The 16,034-nt window shown below is 36.1% G+C and overlaps 1 protein-coding gene across 1 annotated transcript in view; it reads right to left on the bottom strand.

Annotated features, from left to right (window-relative positions):
- TMEFF2 (transmembrane protein with EGF like and two follistatin like domains 2) overlaps positions 1-16,034 on the bottom strand; it is a 223,151-nt gene that overhangs the window by 100,439 nt on the left and 106,678 nt on the right. The window lies entirely within an intron of this gene.

Here is a 16,034-nt window from a genome sequence, read left to right as displayed (position 1 = left end):
CTGCCCTTAGTTAGAACTGATTTAATCCTTTAAGATTCTGGATTGGGGGGACGCCTGGGTGGCTCAGTTGGTTAGGCGACTGCCTTCGGCTCAGGTCATGATCCTGGAGTCCCGGGATCGAGTCCCGCATCGGGCTCCCTGCTCAGCAGGGAATCTGCTTCTCCCTCTGACCCTCCCCTCTCTCATGTGCGCTCTCTCTCACTCATTCTCTCTCTCTCAAATAAATAAATAAATAAAATCTTAAAAAAAATTCTAGATTGGGGGCTTATTAAGAGATAATCTAAATGAAGGGGAGGAATCGGAGGGGGAGACGAACCATGAGAGACTATGGACTCTGAGAAACAAACTGAGGGTTCTAGAGGGGAGGTGGGTGGGGAGATGGGTTAACCCAGTGATGGGTATTAAAGAGGGCACGTATTGCATGGAGCACTGGGTGTTATACGCAAACAATGAATCATGGAACACTACATCAAAAGCTAATGATGTAATGTATGGTGATTAACATAACATAATAAAATAAAAAAAGGAAAAAAAAAGAGATAATCAAATTACTTCTCTCTCAACTCTCCTTGCTCCGGTGGTTTCATCTGGAGGTTACCGAAGTTCCTTTATCACCACCTTGTTCTGGCCCAGTATGGGTCTTCACACCGGATGTGCCAGCTGGAGGCCATTCTCTTCCTGACCCACTAGAGTGCCTCCTGGGCCTCTTATAATATCCTAACCCATGTTATATTTGTGAAAACATGGTGAAATATAATGTTCAGTTATTCAATGCCATTTATTTTGTTAAAAACTGCAGTAAAATTTATATTCATTGAAATGCTCAGATCTTAAGTGTATCTTTCAATCAATTTTGAAGAATGCATATCAAGGCAAGGAACAACTCTACCATCCCAGAAGATTCCTTTGTGCCCCTCCCAGCCATTATCCTACCGCCACTCTGTCTCTATATATAGACAGTTTAGTGATCTGATTTCTGTCACCACAGATTTGTTTTAACTATTTTAGAATATCACATCAATGGAATCCCACAATATTTAATTATGGTGCCCACCTTTTTCACTCAGCATCATAGCTTTTGAGATTAATTCAGGTGGTTGTGTGGATCCATAGCTTATTTCTCTGTACTGCTTGGTATTCCAACGAATGAATATATTATAGCTCATTTATCCATTTTCTTATTGAAAGACATGATTGCTTTTAGTTACTAGCCAGAAACAATAACTGTATTTATTAATAAAGCTGCCATAAATATTGTTGTAAAAGACTTTTTGTGCATATTAGTTTTTTATATCTCTTGGACAAATATCTAGCAGTGGTATAACTGGGTTTCAAGGTAAAAAGTATTCTTGTTTCTCTTTTTATTCTTGAGTTGCGGGAATTTTTAATATAATTTGGGTATCAATTTTTGTCAGATGTGAAAACTGTCAGATGACGTGAAGTAGAGGTTGAGGTCCTGTCTCTGTTTTTCCCCTATGGGCATGAATTCTCTCTCATGACCTGTGAATGTAGTGAAATATGTTGATTGATTTTCTTATGTTAAGCGAACCTCCCATTCTTGGGATAAGTCCAACTTAATCATGGTATGTAATCCTTCTATGTAATGCCGGATTTCATTTGATGATATTTTGTTCAATTTTTTAAAATCTGTGTTCATAAGATATATTGGCTGTAATTTTCTTTCCTTATATTGTCCTTGTTTGATCTTACTATCAGGCTTAAAATTGTCTCATGATAAGAGGTGGAAGTGTTCCCACTTCCTCTGTTTTACGAAAGAGTTTGGGTATGATAGTATTATTGTTTGAGTTCTTTATACAAGGTTGTTTAAATTTTCTATTTTATTGATTTCTGCTCTTATTTTTATAATTTCCTTTGTGCCATATACTTACGGCTTAATTTATTATTTTTCTAGTTTCTTAAAATGGAAGCTTGATTTTATACCTTTCTTATTTCCTAAGATAGTCATTTAAATCTATAAATTTCTTTCTATAGGCTGTTTTAGCTGCATCCCACAAATACGGATATATTGTGTTTTCATGTATTCATGTTCAAAATATGTATTGTAATATCTTTTGAGTTTTTTTCTCTGACCCATGTATTATTTCGTAAGTATGTTTTTAACTTCCAACTATTGAGGGTTTTCCAAGTTACATTATTTTTATTCATGTTTAATAACTCCATCATGGATGAAGAACATATTCTGTTTAATTTAAATCCTTTGAAATTTATTGAAACTTGTTTTACGGCTCAGAACCTGGTCTCTCTTTTTGAATATTCCATATGCCTCTTAGAAGTTGTAACTTCTTTTGAGGAGTAAGTTTCTATAAATGTTAATGGGCTTAAGTTGATGGTTAGCATTGTTCAAATCATCCATAATTGTACTGAGCTTTTGTTTAATTGATCTATCTTTTCCTGAGAAAGGAGTGTTAAAATCTCTCTCAATGACTGTAAAATTGTTTCTAGTTCTCTTTTGTTTGTTCTTTTGTTTTGTCCTGTATGTAGAAGCTTTGATATTAGGTATATAAACATTTAATAGTCTTATGTCTTCTTAAAGAAATGACCCTTTTGTCATTAGGAAATGCCCCTTTTAATCTCTGGTAACACTATTCACCTTGAAGTCAACTTTGTTCTGATATTTATATAGCCATACCAGCTTTTGTTTGCTTAGGTAAAAATTATTCTTGTTTAAAGGGTGTTTCTTGAAAACAACATAGAGATGGATCTTGATTTTTTCTATTCAGTCTGAACACGTCTGCATTTAATCAGGGTGTTTAGTCTATTTATTTTAATGCAATTATTATTATTATTTTAAAGATTTTATTTAAAATTAGTTTTACTTTACAGAGCTGCCCTACTCATTTTTGTTAATTTCCAAGACAAAAGCCAGAGATTTCAGTACTAATGAAGACTCATGCCTGTCATTGTTAAGTGATTGACTTCTGACACGAGTTTGCTCTAACATTTCAAACTTACTTAGAGTCTCACATTCTCCATGGAAGACACTATTGGCATATGAAAGTATAGATTGTTTTATTTTTTCCATTATTTTTCTACCCTTTCTGATAAAAGGACCATATATTCCTTTCCATAGCCATATTTCCATTGAATTCCATGATACCACTGTTGGTCTTGTGACTTGCTTTTGCCATTGAAATGTGAATGGAAATGAGAAGCTATATAAAAGCCATCATGTGGATTTTTACTTTCTTGCTCTCTCCCTTTGCATTAAAAAAAAAAAGCATATTCCAGAATAGGAGTGGTTCCTTTAACCAATCCCAGAATGAAATTATATTTAGAGCAGAGCCACAGTTGAGAGAAAGCCATGAGAGCAAGAATTATGCCATTGATGCTATAAGCCTCTCAGATTTCAAGTCATTTGTAACTATAGCTTTGCCTAGTGAAAGATGAATAATAAGATGCAATTAATGCTATTAATAAATTCTAAGGAAATGTATTTTCACATCATTTTCCACACCTCAGATTTTGGTTGCATTACCCATCCACACAACCCTAGCTCTACTTTTAATTCTCTCCAAATCTGCCTTCAAATTTTTTACAATTTATTTTCTATACCAGCATATATTCTGCAATGGTTAAGGCATGTTTCTTTTTTTATATTTTCATAACATAGCAGTATGTATCCCACTCTATGCATGATTCCCATTTTCTTCACTATGTAGCTCTGTAGTATATCGCTTTGACAGATAAATAAGGTGTCCCATTTAAATTAAACATAGCACAAACATTAAACACAGTATAAACATGTATGAATAGAAACCTCCACATGCATCATCTAAAATAAAACAGGCAGTCCCTAAAACATCAGATTGTATCAACAAAAAGAATGAGACTTCTAAGCTTAAATATGACCCATATATATTGGTTCTAAACTTATTTAAATTACTCTAAAATTGAAACAAAAATTACACAAATTTTACATAGATCTTAATCTGATTTTTTTTCAAAATCTAGAATACATTTTTTTTTCTATTTAGTATCAATCTAGTATTCAGGTTTCTTTCCCTAAATAGTAAGATGACAAAGTAATTCTTGGCAGACTTAATTTTTTCCACTTTGTTTACATAGAAAAAAGACTTATCAGTGATAACATTCAATGTATCTGTTGTAACTAAAATTACTTTGATTACCAAGTTATAAACAGCAATATTTTCAAATAGAAACAGCATTTTTTTTATTTTGAATAACTTCCATAAGTTATTATTTCATTATCACCAAAAAGCTGAACTTTGAGTTTACCTTCCAATGAAGGAAACATTCCACTTAAACAATAGAAAGAAATTTTTACATCAAAACTCTCCGTTCTATTCTTTAATTGGTACAACTTGTCAATTTTGCCTTTTGTATGCCAGTTTTACCTCCCATGTGCCTTTCCCACACATTAGCTGAACTTAAATGATGGGAGTTGCTGACAGTTCCTAGAGGCTCAGACAATTCCAAGCCGTGGTTTTTGAGCCAAAGTCATGTTCCCTTTTACATTTTCCAACATTTCCCTAGAAACCCAAATAGGACTTTAAAGAAAAATGAGAATAAGAAATATTTTCCTTTTATTCATATTATAATGTGAGGATATTGTAATGTGACTAAAAATGACACCGTTACATCATATTATTGAAATGCTAAAGCAAGAGAGGTAGCATTTTGGTCCGCTGTTTATAAAACACAGATGCATTGTGTGTATGTATCAATGCCGGAAGATGTGTTCAGATTTTAGGGAGGAAATCCATTATCTTTGTTTCATTTTAATTAAAAGAGGTACAATTCCACTGATAATTTTTAATTTTTAAGTGATTTAAATGCCAAAAACTAAAGGAAGGCTGAAATTATGCTTACACATAATAATTTAAAATTCTAAAAACCACTTGAAAATCTAAGAACTAAGTTCATGACTGAGCAAATGTAATGCTATATTAAACACTCAAAAGAAGAGATCATTACAGAAAATTTAATTTTTCATAATTAAACTAATTTGCTAGAACTTGACAAGGCTTCTTTAGAAATCACATGTAATTTATCTTCTACACAACTAAAAATAATTTAAGAGATTAGTACAATGCTACTATGTTGAGGCACAATTCTATTGCCATCATTGAAGTCTGACTGATTTCATTCAGTCCTATCTGAGCTAGAACTAAAGATACTAGGTTGATTAAAAAAAAAAAAGCAACAGATAAACGAAATAAAGAAAAAAGAAATGAGAGAAGGAAGGAAGGATGGGACGAAGGAAAGAAGAAAAGAAAAAAGGAAAAATGCTTATTTAGTTTGCTATCATGCATGCCAGAATTCATAGGAGCAAGTTACTATGCCAGACTTCAGGAAACTCTATCATGTCAATCATATCATAATTATAAACAAAAATATTTTTATTTTTCTCAGTCTAATTAATTTTAATTATTTTATCAAATTCATATAAATAATTTAAATTTTTTTCTTATTAAATTCCTAAAAGATGAGAAATTTATTTTTCATTGGTAAATTATGAACACTGGCTTGGGCTGAATGAGCTACTTTAGAGCATGGTGGATACCACATCCCCATGAGAGGAGACTGAGGAAAGATTAGGAGGTTAGTAAGTGGAAACAGCAAACGTGGGGGATAGTTTTGTACAGAGTTGCTGATGAGGACAACACAGAATGAGGCACTCGTCGGATAAGGATGTATAGTCAAGAAACAGATTTTTATGGAAGGCTGGAGTTGAGGCATCACTGTCTGCTGACAGGAGTAATGGAGTGGAGAGGAACAAGTGTATGCAGGACAGAAAGAGGACAATCGGGGAAGCAATGTTCCTGAGAAGGGATGGGTTTACATGTAGGTATAGTGGGTGGTCTCAGAGATAGGCACGCGTCTTCCACTCCAGGAGGGATGGCAGAGTATGTGGGTGCAGATGTACGGAGAAGGTGACACTGGAAAGGGAAACATGAAACAGGTCTCCTCTGGTTGTCTTAATTGTCTCTACTGTATCTTTACGTAAGAGAAGGGCTGGTGGTTGACAGGACGCGATAAGAAAGGAGAAGAGGTGAAATACTGTAGGAGAGTGAAGGCAAATGAACACCGAAGGCTTTCTAAATCTTTCTTATACTAATTAGTTGCTTTCCAATTTTGTGCTTAATTCTTTCAGTTAGCAAATCTCCAATGAATAAAGATATGTTTCTATTAACTTGCACTTCTGTGTGTATTTAGTACATGACGTTTGGTGTTGGTAACTTTAAGGCATTCTGTGATGTTTAAAGTTTCACTTGAATCATCACATAAAGACTAACTTGGCAACAGAATTAACTTGAACCTGCTTAATGTTTGTTTTGGTAAAGGGGCTTCACAATCTGGTAACATCTTACATGCCATGTTTATTTCCTAAATATTTTCCCATTCCGTCACCACTGAGCTAGTTGAGATCTGTATCATGCCTTGCCTAAACTTCTAACCTGACCTCTGTACTTGCAAACTTGCCTCTCTTAAATACATCTCCATGTATCTCTTTGAGATGCAAATCTGATCATACTATTTAAAATTGAAAATGACATGAAATAATCTAAAGGCAGTTGCATGATATACAAAATTCTGGCCAAGGGCTGGGAGAACTGGATTTGGGTTGCCTAGATTCTTTCCTGATCCCCAGAAGGCTTATTTATAAAATGAAAAGCTTGCCCTGCTCAGCTTACAGGCTGTGGTGAAGATGAAATAGGTGGATGTGTGAAAGCATTTTGCACCCTCTACCTTGCTCTGCTACCTTAAGGTGTTAACGTTAAGAAAGTGTTAAAGGTGAATAAAGTCATTATCTTATTCCAGGCAAGAAGGTTCTTTGAAGGATGTCTAAGGCCAAACGTCACAAACATTAATTTTTGCCCCTTGTAACTGGCTTTGTACTGATACTGAAGTAGGAGTCTTTGTGGGAACGGGGAAATAAGAATCCCAAACAATATAACAAACTAGGGAAATAAGAATATTGAGGAACTTACAGAGGAAGTCCAGCACCAAAACATGCTCATTTAGTTTCTTATGTTAAGGAGTAAAAAGGATTGAAGAAGGTGCAAGTGAGAAGTGGATGGGAAGTCCCTGACAGATATGCTCAGAAATTGTCCAGAGCGCCAAGGCTTTTTGTTCTAGTACACCGGATCTTAGAACAAAGAAAGCACTGAAGTAATATTTTACTTCTTTTTTTTTTATACATGAAGAAAAGAATTCAATAGGGCTTTATCTGTTTTTTCCCTGTACTTGCCTGCGATGGGCTTTAGTTTTCACTGAAAGCCTAAAAAACATATTCCATGTGGTTCTGACTTCCAAGTCCAAATGAGACTTAAAAATCAAATTTATAAAGATCAAGACTTGTTTAAATATATAACATATTGATATAAACAGGCCAAAGAAATAAAAGAGCAGCAGTAATAATAAAGCCAAGTTTAAGAGGTCACAGCATTTCATAAAATTGGTAGTTAAAGCAATAAAGCAATAATTTCTCTGAATTGCCTGTACTATTTTCCAGCCTAGTTTTGCTATCTAAGGTCCAGTCTTTAATTTTGGGAATCACAAATACTAAAATAATAGGAAAATGTCAGGGCTGGAATTCAGTGTTTGTGATTAGTTTGTGATTAGATCGGTCTTGAGCTCGATCTAGCAACAAACACATCTTCCTCCACCCTCACTTGTTCTATATTGAGAGTCCTGTTTCATTTCTACAATTTCCCTTCTGCCTACGGGCTCCAATTGGTGGAGTTTGGTTACTCTTGTGATTTCCTTTTCCACTTTATAGCTGTCTCTCAAATTCTTGTTTCCAACCTGTAGCTTATTGCTTACTCTCTAGTACACTTGAAGATCTTTCTTGTGATGCCCCACTTTGGAATCAGCCTCTGCTAGCAGCCAGGTAAGGCAGGCCCCACTAGCCTCTGTTTCTTTCCCTCCCAGAAATAGTGCTTTCACATATTTTACTTCAAGTCAACATAAACAAAAGAAAACAAGGAAAAAATGTCTTCTCAAAAGTGTAAGGATAGAAAGGTCAGAATTATCCAATTTGAGGTGTGAAATAAGACATGAACGACTTCCACAAAATGGAAAAAAAAAACCCCACAAAACAAAACAAAACCCACAAAAAGGTCTAAGAAAGCTAAATGCTGGAATAGGTTAGAAATTGACTTCAACTAATCCATATGTCTACTTATGGAACCATTAGCTCAGTCTGAATCTGCCAAGTGGAAAGAATGAATAATTGTGGAAAGGACAACTAGATTTTTTAAAAAATTGCAAGGATTTTAGAAAAAATTTTATTGCCAGTAGATTGCCAAAGATATCCAGAGATAAATGGAAAATGATAAAATTTTTAAAATTAACAATGTTCTATTCAGGATTTCATAATGAGACCAATTTTCTCAACTCCAGGTTTTTTAAAACTCAGACCACTTTCATTTATAGTTTCATCAAGATTCATGGACCTTTTATTTTTGAACACCTTACACCTGCATTGTAAGATAATTGAAACTAAATTAGTTTCCTTGTTTTTGCAGATTTGGGGAAAAAATTCTTCTGTTTTAGGAAAATTTGCTGTTTGCCTAAACCATGAAGATTTAGGTTTAATAGGGACTGCAGCTTCTTACTTCTGTTTAATTTTTATTTTAATAATTACAGTATTGAAAAACATGTATGCTAAAATTATCAGGCATAAAGATATGATTTAAATTTGTGAGTAAATAAAAACACATTGGTAAATATAATAGATCCAAGAAGAAAACGTCTTAAAAGGACAACCCATTTGTATTATGACATTGGGGGTTACACTGACAGAATTAATAACAAAATTTTTTTAAAGATTTTATTTATTTATTTGACAGAGGGAGACACAGCGAGAGAGGGAACACAAGCAGGGGGAGTGGGAGAGGGAGAAGCAGGCTTCCCGCAGAGCAGGGAGCCCGATGCGGGGCTCGATCCCAGGACCCTGGGATCATGACCTGAGCTGAAGGCGGACGCTTAACGACTGAGCCACCCAGTCGCCCCCAAAATTTTGTTTTTAAGTCATATTTTTGCAGAGCTTTACTGTTGTTCATTTAATTTAAGATTGTGGTTTCAGTTTAGAAGTCAATGAAGTATTTCTAATGACTGAAATAGTGGTCAATAAGCAAATTGGAATGATACGTATTACATTTAAAAATACAAATCTTAATTATGATACAACTCTGTTTAAAGGTTTCCCATTACCTTTCAGATAAAAAACCCAGTCCTTATCACTGTATTTAAAGTCTTTTATGAATTCCCACCAGCCTATCACTCCGTCCTCATCTCTAGGCTCCTGGCACCCTCCTCATGCTATAGCTGTACTTGCTGCTTGGCTGGGATCTACACATGCAGTTTCCACTGTCTAATGGCTGATTCTGATTTTAACTTGAAGACTCAGCTGTAGCACCACACTGTTCAGGAAAGATGCCCTCACTTTCCTGCCTTGTCCTTCACCCCCAGGCTGGGTAAAGCTCTTGGTCTGTGACCCCAACACATTCTTTCTACTTATCACACTGTAGAAGTAGGGTTACTTTCCTGATTCTCCCAATAGTCCTGTGAGTTCTTCAAGGTCAAGTCATATGCCTTATTTGCATTTATATCTATTCCTAGCACAGGACTTGGGAGATGATAGGAAGCAAGCGTCAGAGGGGGCATTTCCAGAATTTGAGGTCTTTGTGTTGTAGCAGTTCCGGGTAATGACCAGGTGTGACCACATTTCCAGTCAGCTTGAATGAAGTTGAGGAGTCGGAGGAACTATGGAGCCAGTATTGAGAAGAAATACAAGACAGACTCTGTGGTAGTTACATGTTGTCCATAAAATGTTTGGGCACCGGGCAAGATGATCTTTCCCCAGATGTTACTAGGCCCTGGAATTAGTTCTGGCTAATGAATGGTTGAGTGAAGGTGACTGCTGGTTGAAGACCTTCCCTACTATTGAAGCGTGCCCGAGAGGGGCTGGAACGGAGCCTAATGAGAAGGCTATGGCACAGGGATAGTAGAAAATTGTGAGATGTGGCACAGAATTTGGAGAGAGAAGTGCAAAGATCTACTGATGGATTAAGTGCAAGTATAAAGTCAACATTCAAGAGAGCTGCTCCATCTGTCCAGGTCCCCGAGTGATTGCAATAAGCAGAGCCCTCACCCAGCACCTTACCCAGTCAACCTGCAGTAAACATGTAGTGAGCATAAAAAATAAACCTTGGTTTTTTTAAGCCATTAAGTTTTAGGAGGTATTTGTTTCCACCGCATACCCTCACGTAAGCTAGCATAACTTGACTATGTTAGAAGAGGAGGCTAAGAGGCATGAATGCAATGTGTTCCACTGTGCCAATTTCACCAACTCCCAGTTATCTAACTGCTAGTTACCCTCGAATAGACTACATGAAAGTGAGCCAAGCACTGATTCATTGAGGAAAATGGCAGCGATGTGAGGTTCAGCAGCTTATACCTAAAGTATGGGCAAGGGTAGTTTCAGTAAATAGCATGAGTTTTGAATAAGAAACAGTTTATTGAGTGATGATGGCAGCTTCCCTGATGATGGTTTGAAGAGGAGGGTATGAAGCCAGAGATATTTGGCCTCTCCCTAGCTTTATATGGGAAGGTAGAGAAGTAAATAAGGCTTGGAATCATATTATACTGTCACCGGGGAGAATATACAAAGAAATTATTGAAACATTTAGGACAACTTAACCTTACTCCTTCACCAGAGCTAATATTGATAACAGCTATCCGAAAAAGGCAAGAATATACAAGTTCTTGTATCTTTAAATAAGCCCTATTTTACTTTTACAGAGCATACAGGAAATATTTCCTAATAATTATTGGTATTTTAAAAGCTATACTCACATGCATGCTTTTAATGCCTTAAAGCCCTTTGACATAAAAGTCAGATTGTGGCTGATTCGGGGTATCCCCAAATGGAAATCATTTTTTTTTTCCTATCTCAAAACACATTCTGCTTCCTGCCCAAATTCATGCCCACAAAACATTCTGTACTGTTGCTTTCATTTTCCCCAACGCTGCTTAGATTTCTTCATGCATATTCGTATTTTTAGATCAGATAAAATGAATAGAAGTTTCTCTCCCTGAAAAATATGTAGTGTGATTCAAAGAAAATGTTAATTAAATGAAATACTTAAAGTCTTGTGAAATATTGATATGTAGCAACTAATTTTGTCTCTGTACTCAGTTGCTTTGTCTTTGTGTGTCTGCAGCACCGTCCTTATGGAATCATGTCGCTGTACTGGCATGGGTATGGACAGCATTTTTAAACGGAAGAGAAGGGGGATGGAGAAGGACTTAAATGTGCTAAACACCATCTCTTCAAAATACGCCTGAATCTGAGGTAGTACTCAGGGACTTATCATATCTTTACTGAGTTATATTCATTTTTAAGAAAAACCACCTCCATACAGAAATACTTTCCATCAACGCAAATCAAATACAGGTATCAAAATGAAGAGGACTCTCCCTGCGTTGTCAAGTTCGTGTCGGAAACATGGGCTGTCTTTCATGACAACAGGTCCACACCTCCTCTGCTCCCGCACTGCCTGACAAGCAGGTCACAGAGAAAGGTTGTAAACCACATTCCTTTGCCTAAGAAGGGATTCCAAAAAAACATGTACTTTAGCTTTACTCAAAAGAGGGTCAGATGGCTGAGGCAGTGATTTGTTTGTGTACAGATGAGCAAGTGCAAAGGGATGGAAAAATATTCAGGTGAGGAATTTCTAAGCGGGGAAGATGTCTTTTAAAGACAGCCTCTATGACATACCAGCCGTACCTGGCAGTCCCAGGGCAAGGTGAGTGTACTAGAGACGATGGAGTCTTCTTAGTGAAAACTGCTGCATACTGAGAGAGATCTGTGGGTGGGATAACAGCCAGGAGTGCCACTTTTAGAGTATATGTTTTTAAAAGCAGGTTCACATCAGTTTTAATGCAACTGGGAAGGATTTCAACTTTTTTTTTTTTTTTTTTTTTTTAAGACAAATTACTTGGATTTTACTCCTATTAAAAAGCCCAAGACTAGATACGGTAAGCAGCCACATTAGATTGGAAATAAAATTTCAGTAAAATTAAGAAGCCAGTTTGATGCATTCTTGGCGCATAGAAATGTACATTAAAAAGACGACTAGTTCGTTTAGTGCATTTGTTAAATGATACAATGTCCATATCTATGATTACTCCAGAGATCAAATTAAGAACATTCCTCATTTGTTGGTTTGTCTCTAAGGAAAATAGAGGAAAACAAATGCTAATCAAAAGATTAATGGACTTCTCAACGTATAATACATTAACCACCCCTTCAAACCTTCGGGAAACAAAATAAGAATAAAAGAAAAATAAAGTGTTGTCTAACATATCCTTGGTAATTATTGTATTGTTTTCAGGTCCTTGTCAGTATGAATTTGACTAAGTCTGTGAATCTTTCTAGAATATTCCTATAGCTATCCAGATAGAAACATCATACATAAAAATGTTCTTTATTCCAGAACAGATGAAACTCCCAGTGGTAAAAGATTTATGTATCTCTGAAGGTTTCTTATCACCCAGCAACATAACTCTCTGATGGTTCAGTGCCTGAAAGGGTTGTCTGAGATCACTCATCAAATAAATCAAATAGTTGGCTGGCTAGAAGAGTGGGAACCCAAAGTAATCTCATGTCTTTGCTTTCAGACATCAAATCTTTCTTCTAATAAGCCAGTAGAGAAGTTAACAAGTACTTGGCATATTCAACCCCGAATATCAAGTTGCTGCTACTGGTTCTGAGAAGATGTGACCGACTAGGCAATGACCATATCTAGTGTTAACATTTTAAACTACAAATTCCAAAACCTTGATATGTTAAACGAAAGGTGGTGGTGAGAAGCCTGGAAACGTACTGAGTTTCATCTCTAAATACCTTGAAGGAATCTTATTGAAACATAGAAAATCCACTTCAGTGGGGTGATTTTAAATATTCTATAAACATTTATTGAATGATGATAAAATTATGTTTTATGTAACTTCTTGGTTAACATTTGACTAAAAGCAGTATTTTAAATTACTATGGTAAAAAACGAGTCTTTAAAAAACTAAAAGTCAGGTGCTATAGGATCATAATGTCCCTGTAGCTGCTTAAATATATGTTACATTAAAATGAAATAAAATTAAAAATTCAGTTGCTCAGTTGCACTCGCTCCATTTCAAGAAATCAATAGCAACATGTGGCTAGTGATGACCTGTATTGGACAGGACAGATACAGAACATTTCCATCAACACAGAAAGTTCTACCGGACAACGCTGCTCTAGAAAGATGTAACTCAGATACAGCATATGATCGTATTCATGAGTCAGTTTTCCCCATTCAGTACTTTTGTTTTAGAGCCTTACAACCTATATAAAGTAAGAGATGGTGTCACTGCCATTTTCATCTTCCCATGAGCTGGAGACAATATCTTACCATGATGCATACATGTGTGGTATGACTATGTGCGTAGTTTTGATGTATGTCCTTGATGAATAAATAAACACAATAGAGATTCTTTTTAAAATATTTTATTTATTTATTAATGAGAGACAGAGAGAGAGAGAGAGAGAGAGGCAGAGGCAGAGGCAGAGGGGGAAGCAGGGTCCCCGCTTAGCAGAGATCCCGATGCGGGACTCCATCCCAGGACCCTGGGATCATGACCTGAGTCGAAGGCAGACGTCTAACTGACTGAGCCACCCAGGTGCCCCAACACAATAGAAATTCTTAATTAACAAAACCTTGTTTTCTTACTGTATCTCAAGTGCTCAAAACATAGCTATCTTCTAATGTAGTCTCTAAACATCCTGATGATGAGCATCAGTATCACTGTGGCATCAAGCTCAACAGGTTAGAACTAGCACGATAGAGTAAATGTGGCTTTAATGAATATGTTTTGTTCCTCTGTCCAAGGCTCTGGCTACCAACTTGCATTTATATTTATAATTTGGGTTAGCGTGCCTACCTCATATACCAAGAATAATTATTGTGCCTGGAGTTCAGCACCGATATATACACACTGCTTAGCATAGATCCTTGAAAAAAAATGTTTCCTTTTCGTGTGGGCCTAATTCTTCCATATATAAACTTAGCCATGTGAGTTTAAAACAAGACAACATGGGAGCCTTGCGAAGTGTATTATTTGTAATAGAACGGGCTTGATTTTTGGAGGTTAAAACCTTCCTACAGAAGAATTATCTTCCCAACTGACATCAACAGGCTTTTCATTACTAGCAGTTTGAGGAGGGAGATTAAAGCAAAATGAAGGCATATAGAGATTTAATTCTGTGTTCACATCTAGAAGCAGTGATAAGCTGGGGATCTGCCATTACTTTGATATTTTAGAGATAAATGGATATCTGAATAAATAGAAGCCTTTGGTTTCTGCAGCTGTCACTAGCATATCTCACCCTAATTGCAAAATACTTATTTTAAACACTAGAAAACACACCAAGGAAACTAACCTCAGCTGGTGAAAAGGAGATTTTCAATTGCTAACTTTTCTAAATTAATTCAGTGTGAGAGATACTAAGGATGTCATTTTATCCTTTATACTTTTCACTTTGTAGTCTGGATGTGAGGAAGAAAGAGACTACCTCTGTGGTTTCTCTGTGGGTAAGAACTGTTTTATTTTGCTCTGTACCCTAGTACTCACATATTACTTGGCACATGGTAAGGCACTTAGAAAATATTTATGAATAAAAGAAGGAATAGGTTTTGGCTGAGACAAGAAAAAAGGTCATTTTTAAACTTAATATTTACAGGTATATATTTATAGTGATAATGTTTCTTTATTCAAATATATGTATTTATATATTGCTTTCTTACATTTGAGAAAACAGTGTGTATCGTTGTCCCCCCCCACCTCTCTTCCTTCCCTCTCTCCCCAATCCTTTCTCTCCCTCTTCTATTATCAACGAGTGTTTTAGATAATCAATCACATTCCCGATCATGGAAGTCTGCACCACAAAAATATCTTCTTCATATGTTGATTTACTTAAAAATACAATGACATTAAGAGATTAAGATAAAACTAGATATTGAATTTTTAATTCAGTGATATCACCCATTTCTCTTGCACATTCATTCATTCCACCAAGTTTTACCAAACACCACCTATCTGATAATAATGGGGACAAAGTAGTGAACTAACTAAAGTTCCCATCATCATGGAAATTAGACTATTGTGAGGAAATATTTTTAAACATTTTTTAATAGTTTAGGACTGCACATACTCTCTTTTAAAAATCAGTGAGTTCATTCACTCATTTAGTCCAACTCATTCCCCCCATCTCACCACCACCAGAGAGTAAAACTGAAGGGACCAATTTTGCAGAACTGAACATTGATATTGTGGAACCTGGGCTCTGGAGGGTCCGGCCACAGATGGTGAAGTGGCATGTGGGCGAGCAGGGAGGAGCCAGTGAGCCAAAAAGTCTGCACAGAAAGGGCCTACATGTGTATTTAGGGTAGGAGTGAGGATCAAACTCAAGGCTCAGTCTTCTGACCATATGCCACCCCTTATAATTCTCCAAAAAGGGCAATCCAAGCTTCAGTTTGACCCTTTTCCTACTCTTTTTCTTTCTCAGAGAAATCTGTTTTCGGAAAATGATATCTAAATGATAATGTGTCATTGTGCTGATGAGTAGGGTTACAATGCTTGAGACAGATAGATACAAGCAAGAAAGGCAGCTAGATGGCAGATCAAAGGCATTTCTTGACCAGAAGGTGGAAAATAGCAGTTGGGAGTTTTAGCAGATGCACTTAAGAATTTAGAGGAGCTTCTCAGGCATTTATTAGAAGCTAATTCAAACCCTTAGGGTTATGGAAGACTTTGTGAAAAGCACCTCTTAACTGACCAACTGTCAATTAGCAAAGGAGAAAATGCCTCAAGTACTCCATTATGATGATGATCAAATAAACGGGCTCTGATTACTGTAATAATGGTCGAATAATGTATAAAAAATCTCTGGTTTTAGATATGAAAAGAATTCATAACTGGTGATCATCTGTAAAACCTACTGTGGAAAA

The sequence above is a fragment of the Phoca vitulina genome, unplaced genomic scaffold (assembly GCF_004348235.1).
Source record: "Phoca vitulina isolate PV1807 unplaced genomic scaffold, GSC_HSeal_1.0 scaffold1, whole genome shotgun sequence".
In the NCBI taxonomy this organism is placed as follows: domain Eukaryota; kingdom Metazoa; phylum Chordata; class Mammalia; order Carnivora; family Phocidae; genus Phoca; species Phoca vitulina.
Note: the sequence above shows the minus strand (reverse complement) of the source record. Positions and strands in the feature narration are given on the sequence as shown.